This window comes from Apium graveolens, chromosome 10 (assembly GCF_009905375.1).
Source record: "Apium graveolens cultivar Ventura chromosome 10, ASM990537v1, whole genome shotgun sequence".
In the NCBI taxonomy this organism is placed as follows: domain Eukaryota; kingdom Viridiplantae; phylum Streptophyta; class Magnoliopsida; order Apiales; family Apiaceae; genus Apium; species Apium graveolens.
This window is the reverse complement of record NC_133656.1, coordinates 189,248,344-189,266,026: the sequence shown is the minus strand read 5'-3', so window position 1 is coordinate 189,266,026 and position 17,683 is coordinate 189,248,344. Positions and strand designations below refer to the sequence as shown.

The following is a 17,683-nucleotide window of genomic DNA, read 5'->3' as shown; positions in this document are numbered from 1 at the left end:
CATACACACACATACTTACGCACACATACACATAACTTAGAGTTTCGGTGTTCATACAGTTACACGTAAATGTAAATCATCGTGCGCGCAAAAAGACAGGTAATCGTCTCAATAATTACTCTTTCTTCACTCGAAATCACAATTTACGTATCCTACGTCACCTGATTCAGGTGAATTCTATTTTGTGTTGAAATTGTAATGTTATGCATGTATTCATCATCTAGATTCTGTTGAAATTGTAATGTTATGTATGTATTCATCATCTAAATCATTGTTTCGTCGCGATTGCGATTACGATTTCGTGCGTATGTGTTTGTAATGTGTTTATGCGCAACACAAGTAATCGTCTCAATAATAACTCTTCCTCTGCTCCAGATCACACAAATCAATATTGTGTTAAAATTGTAATGCGCTGTGTGTTTTCATTGATTCGTTGCGATTACGGTTTCGCGCGTTTGTGTTTGTAATGTGAATTACGTGCAAATCGTTTCAATTATAACTCTTCCTTCGCTTGAAATTACAATTGGCATATTACACGTCACTTGACTCATGTGAAATTCAATCTTGTGTTGAAATTGTAATTCTGTGTGTGTGTTCATCTCAATTATGTTTTGCAGTTACGGTTTCATTGATTTGCAATATGTATACATTGGTGGTTTGAGTATGGTGAAATATATGTTATGTTGAAATTGTAATGTGTGTCTATTCATGTCAATTTTGTTTTGATTTATTCACTGTGACTATGGTTTCGCGCGTTTGTGTTTGTAATGTCATGTGTGTAGGTTATTTTTGGTCTTTATGTAGGTAAATGGCGTTTCGAGCTCGGCGTTTGGTTTCTGGACGGCATGTTCTTGCATTACGGGAGATGGCTTTTGCACGATCCCCCATCTTGAGTACTGAGTTGGTTGTATTATATCTTTTGTGCTCCTTATACTTTCTAGTTTTTACTGATAGCAATTATTGATCATTGGACTCGTTAAACTGCATTTGCATATGTTTCCATTGGCATAATAAGACTGTTTGGAACTGTTCAATCTATTGATTAATGGAGATTATTGATACCTATACCTATAATCATCACTAACTATATTCTCACCACAAGAAAATGTTCCATAGTAAGAAGCAATCAAATAATTAAACTATTATAGGCAATCCTATCACTGCAACACGGTTGACACCGTAAATCTACTCAACCATGCCTCATTTCATCGTAGAATAAACGCACCACCGTGATTATATCCGTGAATCTATTCTGCAGAAAAACAAACAAAAACAAATTAGGTGACGCTATAGATTAATTTCGGAAAAAAGTGAACTCGAAATTTATGACAGGGGCATAAGCAAATCAAAAATATACTTAACTATATATCAACAACGAAGAATTCGTATTGTACTTAATTAAGATATTTAGGTTATATTTTGCACAGATATATGACACATGACATAAGCCACATTATAGTAATAATAATCATAATTATTAATACTATACTTTTTACCATTGCTCACACAGCATCCTGACCTACACTTTCATTTTGATTGTATTTCCACAGGAGGAAAATGCAAAGCAAAATAATATACTCAAAGTTGAGCAATCTGATGTGGTGAGTATTCCAATGAAACAAGAAAAAGTGAATGTAACTAAGCTCGGCCGTAATTTTGCAACTTCAACACTGGCTTCAGCATGGGTAAGCATGTACTTTCATCACATGTGTTCATGCAAGTACTTTCTTCTGGTTCTAACATAGTTGAATCCATGAATTTTGATAATTCTGAGGCACTCTAACTTGCAAATCTATTCTTAAGACGTCTGAGATCATTGCTAATGAAAGGGTTCTCTGTATTTTTTTCAGATAAATGTTTACAACTGTGAATCCAGTGATGGGAAAAAAGAGGCTGTAGCAGATGGTGAAACAGGGAGTGGAAAGTCTTATAAAGCTGCCCCAGAGGAGAATGACACAGAAGTAAATGTCAATGATGTAGCTCCTTCACGAATAAAAGATATTGTAAGCTTCTAACACCAACTTAATTGAACATCTGAATAAAGATGCAACGAGATTTAATGTGCTGTTTGCACCAGTTAAAATGTGCATCAACTCATCTCTATTACAATTCAGGTTAATAAAATGCTCCGAAGTCTTAAAAAACAAGTGGATGACGTGGATTCAAAAATAAGAAACTATTGCCGAGATCTTACCAGGTATTTATATATATCATTCTTGAACATTATTCAATAATTCAAACACTTGGTAATCTTAGTAACAACCTATATCATCAACTTACATAGGTGATTCACACAAAATGGCCCCATAAAAAATTGTATCTAAGAATGACAATCAGAAATCCGGATGATTATTAACATGGCAGCTTTTACATCTATATGTAAGCCTAATTTTGGCAGTAGACATTCAGTATTGTTCTTTAAGGTTTATCTTTTTATGTCTAATTACTTCTTTGAGTATTTGCTTAAAAGGAAACGTAGTGATAAAAAGTAAAAGCTATACAATAGTGATCAAAAAATATGTGACAAAAATCCTATTGGAAATTGCAAAATACAGCTATAAATTATTTTTCTAATATCCATTAGAATCCCACTAAGAAATTAGCAGTTAACCCCTTGCTAATAATACCATCTTCGATTTTTCTTTGTTTGAGGAAATCATGATATAAGTTTCAGCATCTGTTTTGTAAACCTAATAATTGATTATTTACTTCTTTTTTTGGTTCAGACTGTGAAACAAAGATGTTTCTAATATTCTTTTTAAATTATATTGAAATTACAAATCAATTTTTCCCACTTACTATCAGTACCTTCTCCGTCTTATAATAAGCATCTTTCAAACGGATTATTAATAAGGTAATTTATAACCAAAAAATCATTTCAGTTCATATTTAAAATCATGTAGTATATTGATAATAGTAAAGCATACCATGATAGGTAAGCATGACTCAAGATGAACTACTCATACTTTAAGCCAAATATTACTTTATACTTCATATATTTCCAAATCTATTACAGTTACTTATTTGTTTAGATATATAACCTGACTATCCATTATGTGATTCATTCATATATATGTCAAAATCCCTCAATTAAGTTGGACACTTAATTTTACATTATATCAATTAGTCGGTAACTTTATATTAATACAGCATGCATTAATAGTCATTATTTTACAACTTTAGAATCATTTTCAATGATTACAATTTACAATTAATTGTAAAATAGGATCTTTGATTATAAATAACATAAAATTAAATTAATACTATAACACCATTTCTTTACTTATGTATGTGTGTGTGTGTATGTATAGATACATATCATATAATTAAATATAAAATTCAATGTAATTTTCAGGTTAACAAAAAAAAGGAAATCAAGACTTCATACACGGGAAGAACATACATCAAGAGTTCTGAAGTAAAAGGGAACAGGCCTATTTTAGTTTTCTCAATTAAACGGTTAAACCCATACTGTAGTAGGCTAATTAAGCTATAGCCTAATTTAAGCGTCTAATCTGATTGTCATTTTATGTCGTCGTTGATCATCCTCTACTTTCACTACCGAAAAGACAGAAATTATGTACAATTTTGCTTCACTCCATGCAGAGAGAATGTATTTTTATCATGTCATGACCATTCCATTTAATAAACTAAACAAACTGCTACAATGAATTTCGTAAACCAAATCATGATCAAGCAAGGATCATACATTCACATAAATATAAAATGCTACATAATGTTCCTAACTGTAGATATATCCTGTCAGATTAATTGAGGTTAAAAAACTGAAAATTTATGTTACATCTAATATAAATGGTATTGCTTGAGTTCAGATATTATGACGGAAGATTTAGTCGAGAGAAGGTGGCAGAAGACGCAGCTGTGGACTTGGAGATTAATTTGGACAATGGGAAAATCCAAGGACTTGTCAAAGACCTTTCAAAAGACAAGGGTCAGTATCATTTGTAAAGTTTAAATACATATTAGGAATGTAAAAAAAGAGTTGATGATTGATCTTTACAATTCAGTATTCGGAAACTTAAGTAAAGCATATCTGGAAGTAAACATTCAGATCAAATCAACGGATATAAAAGGATTATTTAGAAAGGACTCCTAGGACCAGATCACTACGGTCTTATGTTACAAGATGAAATAATTAATATTTTAAATTATTAATAATTAATTATCATTGTTTCGCCATTGGTCCAGATTGAGTAATTAGCTTAACTTAAAAATTTACTCCGCTAGTTTTTTTTAAGAGAAGCGTGTTTCGTAACATAACCTAAATTCAATCATTTTACCAAATATGTAGTGTACACATATAGAGGCCATGCACTACTATCAAACAGGACATAAATTCACTTGTCTCGTCTATTTGTCAAATAATAACTTGCGACTTTAAATTGACTTGTCTTAATATCATTGACTAATTTTAAGTTGTTAATTTGACTGGAAAATTGTAACATTACTCATAAGTCTCACCGCATTCTAAACATCTTAAAGACACATCATAGCAGGTCAGTTTGGTCATAGTTTTATATCTCTGAATATATATCTTATACCTTAAATCCTTAATTATGATTGTTCATTTTGTGTAGTATATGAATTGAGGTTAAGTTGTTGCTACTCTTACAAAGAGGGAAAACTTCAGCTCAACAATTTGACCGTGCATGGAGTATGGCCTGCTCACCTAGTAAATGGCGAGGTAGTTCATATAATAAATGAAGAAGAAGAAATTGCACGCAATATGCCAATTGCTGTTGAGGTGAGTAATCTTGACTTGTCATACAGTATTCATATATTAATATATGATGGTAAAACCTTCTTAAAATAAATTTATAATAAAGATAATACATTACAACATAATTTTGCAGCTCTTAAAGCAGCTTGGTGTGGACTACCCTGACATTATATCCAAAATGGAAACACACTGGATAAGCATTGATCATACAACGAACTTGAAAGCTATATAGTTGCATGAAATCTGCAAACATGGATATATGGAGTATACCTATTGGATCAAAGCAATAGAACTGGCAAGTCAATTTTTTTACGATGATGGTAAATGCAAGTTGATTGACATAATCAAAGAGGAGGGGTACATAGCGGGTAAGTTCTGTTGCGAGAAGTTCCAAAATGATATGAGCAGAAGAGTAGGTAAAAAAGTCTTAACAACATACAGAAGAAAGGTAGCCGGAAAGGTATATTTTGCAGAAATTGGAATCTTGTTTGATAGCTCCAACAACATGTTGAATTATCCTGAAACTCAATTTGACTTCACAGAGTTTGTAGTCGAACAACACGAGACGGAGGTAATAAACACATTATGAATTCGAAAATATAATTTTTTTTGTTATTGCCTAAAATACACTAGTTCTGCAGTACCTTTTAATAAACTAAAAGTATGAGAATGTTTAAGATTTGACATTTTATCCACAGGATAGCTTCAAAAGAAGAATCTAGAAGCTTCTCAAAGATGTCAAGTTCTGGACAGGCTGGTATACCCCTGTTTTTAAGTTGTCTGTGATTTTTTATTCTTTTGTATTCACTTCAATATGCTACTGATCCCTATATTATATGACAGCATAGAGATATTAGGCCTTACAATTGCAACACAAATTGGAATCTTACCTAGCCTATTCATTCACGACTAACAAGTATAAAGTTTGTGTCTACTAATGATTTTTTAATTGTTATGTATTTACCTCATTACGTGACCAATCTCTACATCATGATAGCACAGAGAATTTCACCCTTAAACTACAACATATATTAGAACCTTACTCAGCCTATTCACCTTTCTTTGTGATTTTTTTTTAATTTCTCCCCTTAATTTGACTTGCAAGTATCGACAAGTTCGCGATATATGCCAAAACATCCCTATCCTGATAGATAGATACACACATCTTACTCTACTTATTAACTTGTGACAAACAAGTATCAACAAGCTTTCCACTGTAAGAATCATATGTGAATTAGCTTGTGATATTCCACAATAGGGTAATTGTTAAAAAACAAACCTTGCCTAATTAGAACTGTTACAAATGTGTTGGGAATAAGGTATTTTACTCTTTAGCTTTAGCAACGCTCCGCCATTAGCATCTTGTAGCGTAAGAGAAGATAATATTAGCTACCCTGTCTTGGTGTAACAATTAATCGAGGCCAATATAATAGTGACATTAGGCCAGAGTTTTACTTCCAGTTGAGATGGAATAGGAAAATCAACTCAGCCAGCACCAGCAAGAGTTAGCTAGGTAAGTCAATAATATAAATAAAAAGTAGAACAACAATACCAATGTATTTTTCCCTGATTTTAAATTATACTTACAATTAGCATTAGGAATAATATGTGTCAGTCTATAAGTAGTTTAAAAGAAACCTTGGTCAACATAATTTTCGCGGAAACTATCATAGCTTACATTACATGACCGTGGTGAGTGTAAGCCTCAGTATCATAGTAAATAATTTAACATTCTGCTCCCGCATTCTTAATTGCATAGCACCGTTCCATGACTCTGCTTCACAGTTCACCTATTTATATCTTATCAGTTCTGCTTCTGATCTAGAGCTCATTTATATACAATATTATCGCTTGGAAAACAACTATTAATTTTATGTCAGTCTTTAACTATATATTACACCATTATCTGACTATTCACTTGTCGATCAACATGTCCCTGTAAAGACTCCAGCTCAAGGTCATTTTTGTTCACATCTTTTACCCAACTCCATACCTCCTTTTTCTTCCTTGCTAAACATCTTAGCTGAGTAGTAATTTTTTCTTGCGACGGGAGGCTAACACGCCTTTTGGTATTACATCTTAATCTGTTTCTAAATATTAAAGACTAAGTCATTTATTAGGCCCTCTAACGATTAAATGTGATAATCATGAGCTCCTTGATACAACAGAGCAATTTTAATAGAGATTCTATGTCATTAAATTAGCTTATATGAATGTTGGCTGCAGATACTGGCTATGACATATGTGCCTTCAAAAAAAACAGTGCTTTAAAGATGATGATGCAAATCTCACCAAGTAGAACACAATGGGACAACTCAGAAGAGGATGCGCAGACGACTAACCAGATGGTTTGTTAAAAATATGAGTAAACCCTCACAAACAACAATATTGTTACTATCTACTCTGGCAATCATTACTTTTATACTCTGTTAAGCCCTTGTTGTTTAGTATCAATGTAACAATTTTACCCTTGTGCTTAATATCTTAGCAACGTTTAAATTGCTAATTTTTTCCTTCATCTTCTTGTGCTAAGCTTGGAGCTTCTAATTTCAAAAAAAAAACTTTAACGTCATAATTATTAATACTAAAAATATACTAGAATTACATATAAAACTACTCTTCCTGTAAGTCATAACTACCTCTCTCCCAGATTATATAATCCTTTAACTTTCTTGCACATATTATAAGGAACATGAAAGTGGTATTTGTAGAGAACATTTTTCCATAATGTTGTTTATGCAGAAGTTTAAGATCCTGCACCAGTTATGGTTACAAATACATAGGCAAAAGCATCTATGCCCAAAATCATGGATTATAAAATACACTACTGTATCAGCAAATTATAACTTGTCTCAGCTGTCACCAAAACACCTTTCTAGACAACATATTAAAATGCATTAAAAGCTGATTCAAATCAAAACTCGTATTCCATCTCATTATTAACTACAAAACTACAGTCCTCCTACAGGATTTATAAGCCTAAGCTCACATCAAACAAGTAAAACATTTATTTTCCAAATTTTGAGATCAGTGGAAAACAATCTTCAATGTTTGAAGGATTATGAGCACTCAAAGCATGTAACTTTTGGCATACACATCATCGTTTCTAAAAGAATCAATTGTATTACGATGTCAGCTGGTAAAGATAAGCACATACCTTTGAAAGTAGGTTTATTTTCTCCATTTATTCTAGGCAATTCCTTCTTATCTTCAGCACAACAATTCCCAAACTCTGCACGGGACAAATAGGTAAGAATGAGCGAGCACAAAACCAACACACAGGTAAAAGTACAGAAGCCTATACCACTCCGATAGATTGAACATCCCAATGCTATAATTTTTAAAGAAATCATACCTACAGCTACTGAGTTGTTTCTTTCCTGTATACACTTTGTTTCTTTGTCCGAGTAAGAATTTTCATTGTATAGATAAGAGTAGAATTTTCATTGTATAGATAAGAGGTTCTCAATACCATAACATAATTTAGTTTTTTGTTGTTTTTAAGTTCTCAAGTTTCACTACAAAATAGCTTACACTAACTTTGTAAAGAATTAGAATCCAACGACTATGCTTGTATGAAGAAATCAATCCCATTGTGACCCTATCCTTCCATTAAAATAGCATATTTAGTCCTTCAAAGTTTAAATTTTTACATCAAGACAGTCAAACTTCCAAACTCCAACACCAAAAGATCCAAACTCCAACACCAAAAGATCCGGTATTTCATTTAACAATCAGAAAACAATTTTAACAACCCCAGTCATTCAAAGTTCTCAACTTTTACATCAGAAAACTCAAAAACTCAATTTTCACAACACATAAAAACCAAAAAAAACAACAAAACAACAAAACAAAACTTCCAAGATAAATAAAAAGAGAAAATTGTGTAAAAATCAAGAAACTTTAACATCCAATTAGTCTAGATTCCCATCAATTGAAAATCATATTAGTCCAAGAATCTTTCATTTTACGTATGTAAATGGGCTAAGCACAAACATCTAGAATAACCCATCTCAAGATAATTACCATGATCTTTCTCAACCTATAGAGACATACATACACACATAAATGTATAAAAGACAGAGAGACAAAGCTTACCAACATCATTCAATATTGGAATTTGGAAATGATGGATGAAAAGAGGAGTAAATATTTGTGGATTTAGAATTGGGGATCGAGAGACACGAGGGTATGATCGTAAAAGTTTCGTTCTTTTGTTCTGTGTCTGAACTCTAGCCGCCTACATAGTATAAACGATGATGTTCGGTAATGATGTAGAGATTGGACAATTGACAATACCTGAAAATAAAAATTACAATTTATTTTGTGATAAATTAACTACAAATCAATTTTAAAATTAAATGTATAATAAATTATTAAACAAAATAAAAAATGTTAAATAATAATGTAATATCAAAAGTACAAATCTATATATCTATATATTTATATAAAGGATAATCTCGGGCGAGTGACGTGGCATCGCTCAAGTTATGTTAAATCTGATTTGTGAGGATTTCACGTCCTCATCCATTTCTTTATTTTCTTTCATTCATAGTCTTTTTTAAACTGCGCGATAATTACTGAGAAAATCAACAAACTTAGGGAAAATCAATCGGCAATCAGTTAATTACTTCAAAGGGAATCAACAGGTAATCCTATAAATTCAGTTTTGTGCTCCAAACCCCTTTTTGTCTTCCAAATCTGCTTGAATTACTCTGTCTTTCACCCGTAGTTTTTTATTTTTTTGGTTTTATGTTCTTGAATTAATCCCTGCTTCCTTCCTTTTTTTCTGTATATGTTCACTATATTAAGTGTCATTTGGTATTTATTTTTAGCTCTCTATTGAGTTATTGCAGGACAGGGCATAAGATATCTATATATCTAAATAAAGGAAGATGTCAGACAGCTAAAGTGGCTTTGCTCAGGGGGCTTTGCTCAGATGGTCAGAACCAACTTTTACATTATTTTTCCCCCAATATTATATGTATATCGTCTCGAATAAGATGATTATTTGATGATTTTGGGATTTTAGATTTTTCCGTGTGTGTGTAATTGTTTCGTGTTTAGGTTTTGATTGGATTTGAAATGAAACGATAAGAAGAAACACATTGAAATGAGATCGAATTGGCGAGCGAGGAGGTTGTGAGACCGGAGATTTCACATAGTCAGACTAAGTGCGACTAACGTCCTTTCTTACAGTAATTTTTGGCTTGGTAGTTCAGTGATTTCACCGGTTTCAAAATTTAATCAGTAACCGAAATCTCATTGCCTGCTCGCAAATTAGCCTATAAGTAGTCAGACAATTAGCGATGGTTCAAACTCACGATATAATTCTATTGAGGAATTTATGAACAAGGTACGGCTATGGTTTTTTAGTATTCAATTCATTTTATTTGTATGCATAGATGTGTTCATTTGAGAGTACATACTGATTCTGTTAGTCCCTTAACAATATAGCAAGAATTACAAAAGGGGGGTTGAATGGAATTCTTAAACCTTTTTCTCGAAATAAAAGCGTTCAACTCGAATATAGATATAAGTGTTTTGATTAGCACAATGCGGAATAGAAACTTAATTGAATCAAAACATAAGTAATTAAAAACAGGAGTCTTTAAAAACTTTTTGGTGGATTTAAACAATTTCACCAGAGATATATATTATATATCGAGAGGACTCTATGTGCAAGAATACTCACAGCTGCTTACAAATTGAACTACTGAGAATACAGGGAAATGCTAAGGATTCTGCTTACAAAGATTTCTCTGTTTTTGTATCTCAGCTATGTTGTTATCTTTATTTGCTACGTTCTTGGTTTATATATTACCAAGATTACAAAGTCAAAAAGACTGAATAGATATAAAAACTATCAATCTTAAGCTTTGCTACTTTTCGTCCTCTATTACCCAGTTAATGGGCTTCCACAGTAGATTTGTATACATCTCGACGGCTTTGCTCAGTTTTCACTGTTCAACTGCTGTTTGAATTCTTTATATGATCATCCGTTGGACTTTATGAATATCCGTTGGATATATGATCATCCGTCAACTTTCTGAACATCCGTTGATGGCTTCATTGATCATCTGTCGACTGCTATATTAAACATCCGTTGATAGTCATTTGATCATCCGTCGATGGCTTTGTTAATCATCCGTCGGTAGCTATTTTGGCACTTGACTTCATTTCACTTATGCAGAATTACAAGACATCATTTATATACAATTAATCAACCTATTCTGCATATCTAGTTAAAGTCAACATGACTTATAGGCTACTACAGAATCTATACAAAGATGTATACAGAACTGTGCTACAGACTCATTATTACATAATCTACTCACTCGATGGATAATAAGTTAACATCCGTCGGGACTATAATGAGTTATCCGTCGGGACTATAATTCTTATCCGTCGAGTGCTACATTATTTCACTAAGTAAAATCTACTTAGATGTTTTGTTTATGAAATCATCAAGTACACAACATATGCACAACAATCTCCCCCAATTTATGTCTACTGGAATTATAGCCATAAATTAAGAGATACTTGATGATAACAAAACATCCTAAACATATAGCTTTAAAGATAAGTAGATAATACTGAAAGTGCTTCAGATAATCAAAATGTACAAAATTTGGCTCACAGTCATTTCAAGATGCTCCTCTAGCCTGAGCAGATTTTTCTAGTTTCTTGAAGGTCTGGATCTTCTTCCAAGCTTCCTGTTGTTTTCATCAATCTGATTTTGGAGCTGCCTGTGGAATTCCAGTTCATCAGATTCTGAGAGATCTAGCTTTTCTTGCATTTCCAAGAGAGTCTCATTGCTAGAGATACTCAATTGATCTTCTAACCTGAAGAATCTTCTCACACATTTATCATCTATGAACTCCATCAGCCAGTAGGGCCTTAGATGCACTCTTCTCCCTGTGTATGGGATGATTAGAGTCTTTGGGAGTGCATCTTTAGCTCTAATACTCCTTAGTTCTTCAATCTTCTTCAATACTAGTCTTCTTGCAGTTACATTGAACCCAACGTTCTTCTTGAAGGATGAATAAACTTTAATCAGTACAGCTTGGCTTTCTTGAAGAATCCTGTGAAGTGGCCACACAATCTCCTTTCCTCCTTTGTACTTGAACACTAACCTTTCAGTTAGGTTTCTGTATGCATCAATTCCCCTCACTTCATCTAGTTCATCCAGATAGAGGTTTAGATCAGAAAATTTCTTGATGTCACACAAGTACAAGTAGTCTCCCCTGTTGACTTTGGGTTGAGCTTTAATTACTGATTTGGATTTGAGAGGTGACAACTTCACTTTCTTGACTGCCCTTGACTTTGTCCTTTTTGGCTTGCTAAGGATTAGTAAACTGAAGTCAGGAATTGGTATTTTATCCCACTCTATTGGCTCATCCTTGGGCACAATAGGTTCACCATGAATATTCCTGTAGGGATCCACCACCCTTATATCTTCAAATACCACAGAGGGCTTTGATGCTTGAGTTGTAGCTGGTGTGGATACCTTAGGAAATTGATCTTCCAATTCTTTGTCAACAATATCCAGTTTCCTTTTTGTTCTTCTAGCCAATTCTTTCTTTCTTGGAGATTTCTTCTGTTCTTCAATTTTCTTCTTTGATTCAGCAGCTTCAGACGGTTGCGAGGGAATTTGTTGAGATGAATTCACAGCCTGTAGCTTGGCCAAGATAGCAATCTGCTCTTTCTTTTGTTTAGTCTTCTTTGCATCTAGAGCAGCTTGCTTCTTTTCCTGCTTTAATCTGGCTTTTTTCTTCTCTCTTTGATTGAGCAAATTGTGGATGTCCAGCTACCACACAAATTTCCTTTCCATTTCTGAATATCTTAGCAATTCTCCTTTTTGAAGCTGAATCAGCTGGATCTTTATAGAAGACAATTGATCTTGACAGAAGTTTCTTCTCATCAGGCTTGGGTGTCTCATACACAGTGTCCAAGGGGTTCTTCAAAGATGATTTTGGATAGTTTGACCTTGGTTTAAGAATTATTTCAGCCTTTGTAGACTTGATGCAGGAAGATTGTCCTCTTACCAAATAATTCATGCTCATCTCATTCACACTGATTTGCTTGACTTGAGAGTGATGGATGGCTGACTTAACTGGCTCCTTGACAAGTTCAAACTTTTTCTGTATCTCCTCATCAATCTTATCCCAGTTGATCAAACTCAACTTTCCTTTCTCAGCAACTTTCAAATTTGCTGCTGATGCTTTAATTAGATCTATACCATCTGCAACTGGTGGCTTAGAGACAGTAATTGAAGGTACAATTACTTTGCTGATTTGAACTTGAAGTTTATCCCCCTCACTTGGTCCTTTCTCCCCCTCACTTGGTTCTCTCTCCCCCTTTTTGTTATCATCAAGTTGAGGAGTTAGGCCTTGTGCTTTAGCTAGTTGCATGAGAAGATTTGTCTGAGACTGTTGATTTTGAAGAAGGGTAGCCACTGAATTCTCAATAACTTGAACTCTATCTTCCAGCTTGGCCAGCTTCTTTTCAGAATCTGATTATCTCCTCAGTCTCAGTAATAGATCCTGCATGGTACCATATGGCATGACTGGATCCAGCTTCTCAGAATTGTAGGTCTTCAAGTCAGCTATATCCTTTTTGAGTTCATCCACACTCAGATTCTGTCTTAATTGTTGTATCTTCATGAGATGTAGAGAGTCTAGGTGAGCTTGAAGAATAGCCTTGGTACCAGCATCTGAAGTTTCCTGAAGGGCCTTTTGAATAGCCATAACCTACTTGACCAAAGATACACCAAATTGTCCTGGTATAGATTCCTTTGTCCATGCCCATTCAGGTAAATTTGGAACAGAACTTGGGCCTTCATCTCCCCCTAAGTTCATGCTTCCATCCAAAGAAACAGAGTCATCATCATTAGAATTTACTTCAAATTCTTCAGATGGCTCACCAGCTTGAGAAGGCATCCTATTGACAGCAGCTTTATCTCTTTGAAGAGATTCTGAAGTGTGTACTAAGTTCAAAGTCTGTTCTGCCTCCACATTGCCCTGAGCAGCCAACAGTTGATAGGCTGACACAGGGTGAGTAAAAGTGTCAGCATCCAAGGAAATGTTATCAATTACAGCTTTGTAATGTTGCTGAAATTGTCTTTCCTTTTCAGCATCATCCACAATCATTGACTCACTAGCAATGGCTGGATCCACCCTTATAGCTTCTGTACCTGCTTTTCTCTCATAATCTCTCTTTTGTTGCATCAGGGTCTCACCCTGGCTCCCCACCCTCACACCCTCACCTTCACCTACTAAGGTGGGACTCCTCTCACTCACTTTTGCCAATCCTGAATAAATGGATTGCTGATTTTCACTCTTTTCCTCTCCTTTTGCCTGGGAGCAACCCAGCCTCTCACTCAATACACTCTCCTCTCTCAGTCCTAAGAGTGACTGTACAACCACTAAATCTTCGGCACTTGAAATAATTGAAGTTTGAAGTTGTGCAGAGATACTCGACGGATAAGTGATATCCGTCGAGTGAGTGGTAATGTTATCCGACCGATAACTGCTGTTAGGCTTATCCGTCGGGATACAATCACTACTCGACGGATGAGCAATATCCATCGAGAGAGTAGAAATGAATGAGGTGGGAAGAGAAACTATTGTTGACTCTGTGTTGATTGAAGATATTTGGGGCACAGATGTCACAATAGAATCTGAAAGAATTGGCAAGTGAGCCAACAAATCATCTAAAAGATGATGCTCACTTGCACTAGATTTTGTCTTCCCCAACTGAGTTAAAGAAGGGGAATCAGGAATTGAAGTATTTATCATATCCACTTTCAGAGAGTTTGTTGGTGAGTATGGTGTTTCAGATGCTTCTATTATTAGAGATTTTGGCTGTGACTCCACATTTATTGGAGCCACATCAAACTGAATTTGAGAGAGTGCAGGGACTGTGTCTTTAGCACCAGTTTGCACTGTGTGTGTGCCCTGTGCATCCCCAGAGGTTTTAGATTTCTTCTTTCTTGTGTAAGTTTGGGGTGAGCTTGTGTCCCTAACCCTTTTGGTCTGTGCTCTTGGCTGAGAGCTTTGTTCAATAACTGCATCCTTTTGGGAGGATGTAGCTAGAAGTGAGCTTTTATCCTTTTTAAGCACTACAGTTTGTTGGGAAACTGCAGTGTGGCTAGGCTGGGATTCACTCAACTCTCCATCCTTATTCTTGGGGTTTCTTTGATGTTCACCCCTTCCCTCACCTGACTTTCCCTCCTTCATACTCCCCTCTTTTGCTTTTGTGGATTTTTCAACTGGTATCTTTTGAGAGATACCAGAGGGGGTTTTCTTTGATTTAGATTTGGAAATTATAGAGGGTTTGGAGGCTTTGGTAGGCAACTGTTTGGTCATTGGCACAGTTGCCATAACTACTCCTGAAGTTAAAGAAATAGTGGAGGTTGGAATAGTTGTAGGGATGGATGAACTTACCTCACTTACCTGAGGTGCCTGCATTACAGGAAAATAAAACATTGACACATCCCTGTGATGGTTGGCTCTGTTCAAATCTGCAATGAGTTTTCTCTCTTGAATCCAACAAGCCAGTTTGTTGTTTGGGTTCTCAAGCACAATCTCTTGACATAGATGGTTAGCCAATAACATGAAAAATCTAGCATAATACACATTCTTTCCTCTTTTAGCTAACTCACCTAGTTTAAAACCTAACTCAAACAAGACAAAGTCACTGAAATTATAAAATTTATCTGTAACTAGCATGTATAGCATGTTAAGCATGGAAATATTCACTGAATCAAAATTACTGACTTTTCTAGAGAAAACTTTAGTAATCACATCACACAAGAAACTCCACTCCTTCCTAAGACCCAATCTCCTAATATCACTTAGTTTAGTAGTAGGAAGTGCATAGTGCATGGAATTAAGCATATTTATAATATCAGTGTCATTGTGTGGTGAAGTCACATTATTATCAGGAATTTTGAAACATGCTTTTATTACATCACTATTGATACTGAACTCATTACCTTTGATGGTTAGAGTGATGGTCTTGTCAGCAGAGTTGTAAATAGCAGTGGTCCACATCTCTTCAACAACTTCACAGAAGATTGTGGGTGACTCCAGCATGGCATAATTCATCTTGTGATAGTCCTCTGATTGCTGAATACCCTTATTGACTTAAGTAGTGAAGTTGTTCTTCTCATAAATGAACCTAGTTTGAGACATAATCTTTACTACAAGTGCCATTGTTAGAGAATGAAAGCTTGAAGAGAAGGAGAATATTTGCTTGAGAGAGAATGAAATAAAAGCAGTTGAATTTGAGAATGATAAAAGAAAACAATTGCTATAAAATAAGCTTTTATACTATCTCAAAAATAACTGATAAAAATAATAAAGTAAAGTAAACTAACCAATAGAAATTGCCTAAAATAGCCGTTTAAAAATTAAACTGTAGAAATTCCACCCATTATCCGTCGTGTAATGCTTACAAACTGTAAGTATACTCGATGGATAATGTTCAAGGAATTAACGGCTGAGATTTAGACAATTCGACGGATGAGGATAAACTGATATCCGTCGAGACATAAAGTATTCCAGAAAAATAATTGACTTTTATTAGCAAGTAGTATATCGATGGATGACTAAACTCGATGGATAAGGGTCATCCGTCGAGATGCAAATTTTGACTTAGCCAAAATTTCATCCAAGATTTAAAGATCAACTAAATTTCTGGCTGCATTACAACTTGTAAAATAACTCAGATAAATTTAAGAGTAATTAAGCATACCTAACTCACTTACCAACCTTGAAAAGGTGGATTCATCCAGTGGCTTGGTAAAGATATCTGCAAGTTGCTTCTCACTTGGAACAAAATGTAATTCCACAATACCATTCATCATATGTTCCCTTATGAAATGGTACTTGATGTCTATGTGCTTTGTCCTTGAATGTTGCACTGGATTTTCAGTGATGGCAATTGCACTTGTGTTATCACAGAAAATAGGAATCCTTTCAACTTGCAAACCATAGTCTAGCAATTGATTTTTCATCCATAAAATCTGTGCACAGCAACTGCCAGCAGCAATATATTCAGCTTCAGCTGTAGAAGTAGAAACTGAATTTTACTTTTTACTGAACCAGGACACAAGCTTGTTTCCTAGAAATTGACATGTTCCTGTTGTGCTCTTTCTATCAATTCTACAACCTGCATAATCTGCATCTGAATAACCAGTTAGATCAAAACCAGAATCTCTAGGGTACCAAATGCCAAGTTTTGGTGTTCCCTTGAGATATCTGAAAATTCTCTTAATAGCTATCAAGTGAGATTCTCTAGGAACAGCCTGAAATCTAGCACATAAACATGTAGCAAACATTATATCTGATCTACTAGCTGATAAGTACAGAAGTGAGCCAACCATGCCTCTATAACTTGAAATATCCACAGACTTTTCAGTAGTGTTTAGTTCAAGCTTAGTTGCAGTCGCCATGGGAGTTTTTGCAGATGTGCAATCCATTAGATCAAACTTCTTTAAAAGATCAAAAATGTATTTAGATTGACTAATGAATATTCCATCACTAACTTGCTTAACTTGCAAACCAAGAAAGTAAGTTAGTTCTCCCATCATACTCATTTCATACTTACTTTGCATCAATTTGGCAAAGTTTTTGCAAAGTTTCTCATCTGTAGAGCCAAAAATAATATCATCTACATAAATTTGAACAAGTATACTAGAGCCAATAACATTTCTGAAAAATAAAGTTTTATCTACAGTACCTCTTGTGAAATGATTTTCCAAAAGGAACTTTGATAAAGTGTCATACCAGGCTCTAGGTGCTTGCTTCAGTCCATAAAGTGCTTTCAAATGATAATAGATATATTCTGGAAAATTTGGATCTTCAAAACCAGGAGGTTGACTAACATACACTTCTTCCTCCAAATCTCCATTTAGAAAGGCACTTTTGACATCCA

The 17,683-nt window shown here is 34.5% G+C and overlaps 2 long non-coding RNA genes across 2 annotated transcripts; one reads left to right on the top strand and one right to left on the bottom strand.

The window, feature by feature from the left end:
• Positions 1 to 973: 973 nt before the first annotated feature.
• LOC141692546 (uncharacterized) lies at positions 974 to 9,019 on the bottom strand. Its single transcript, XR_012562844.1, has 3 exons — positions 8,840 to 9,019; positions 7,899 to 7,973; positions 974 to 1,252 (listed from the first exon to the last, which is right to left on the bottom strand). It is a non-coding gene; the product is annotated as an uncharacterized LOC141692546 (long non-coding RNA).
• Positions 9,020 to 9,295: 276 nt separating this feature from the next.
• On the top strand, positions 9,296 to 9,879 carry LOC141692312 (uncharacterized). Its single transcript, XR_012562799.1, has 3 exons — positions 9,296 to 9,390; positions 9,598 to 9,683; positions 9,809 to 9,879. It is a non-coding gene; the product is annotated as an uncharacterized LOC141692312 (long non-coding RNA).
• Positions 9,880 to 17,683: the final 7,804 nt, after the last annotated feature.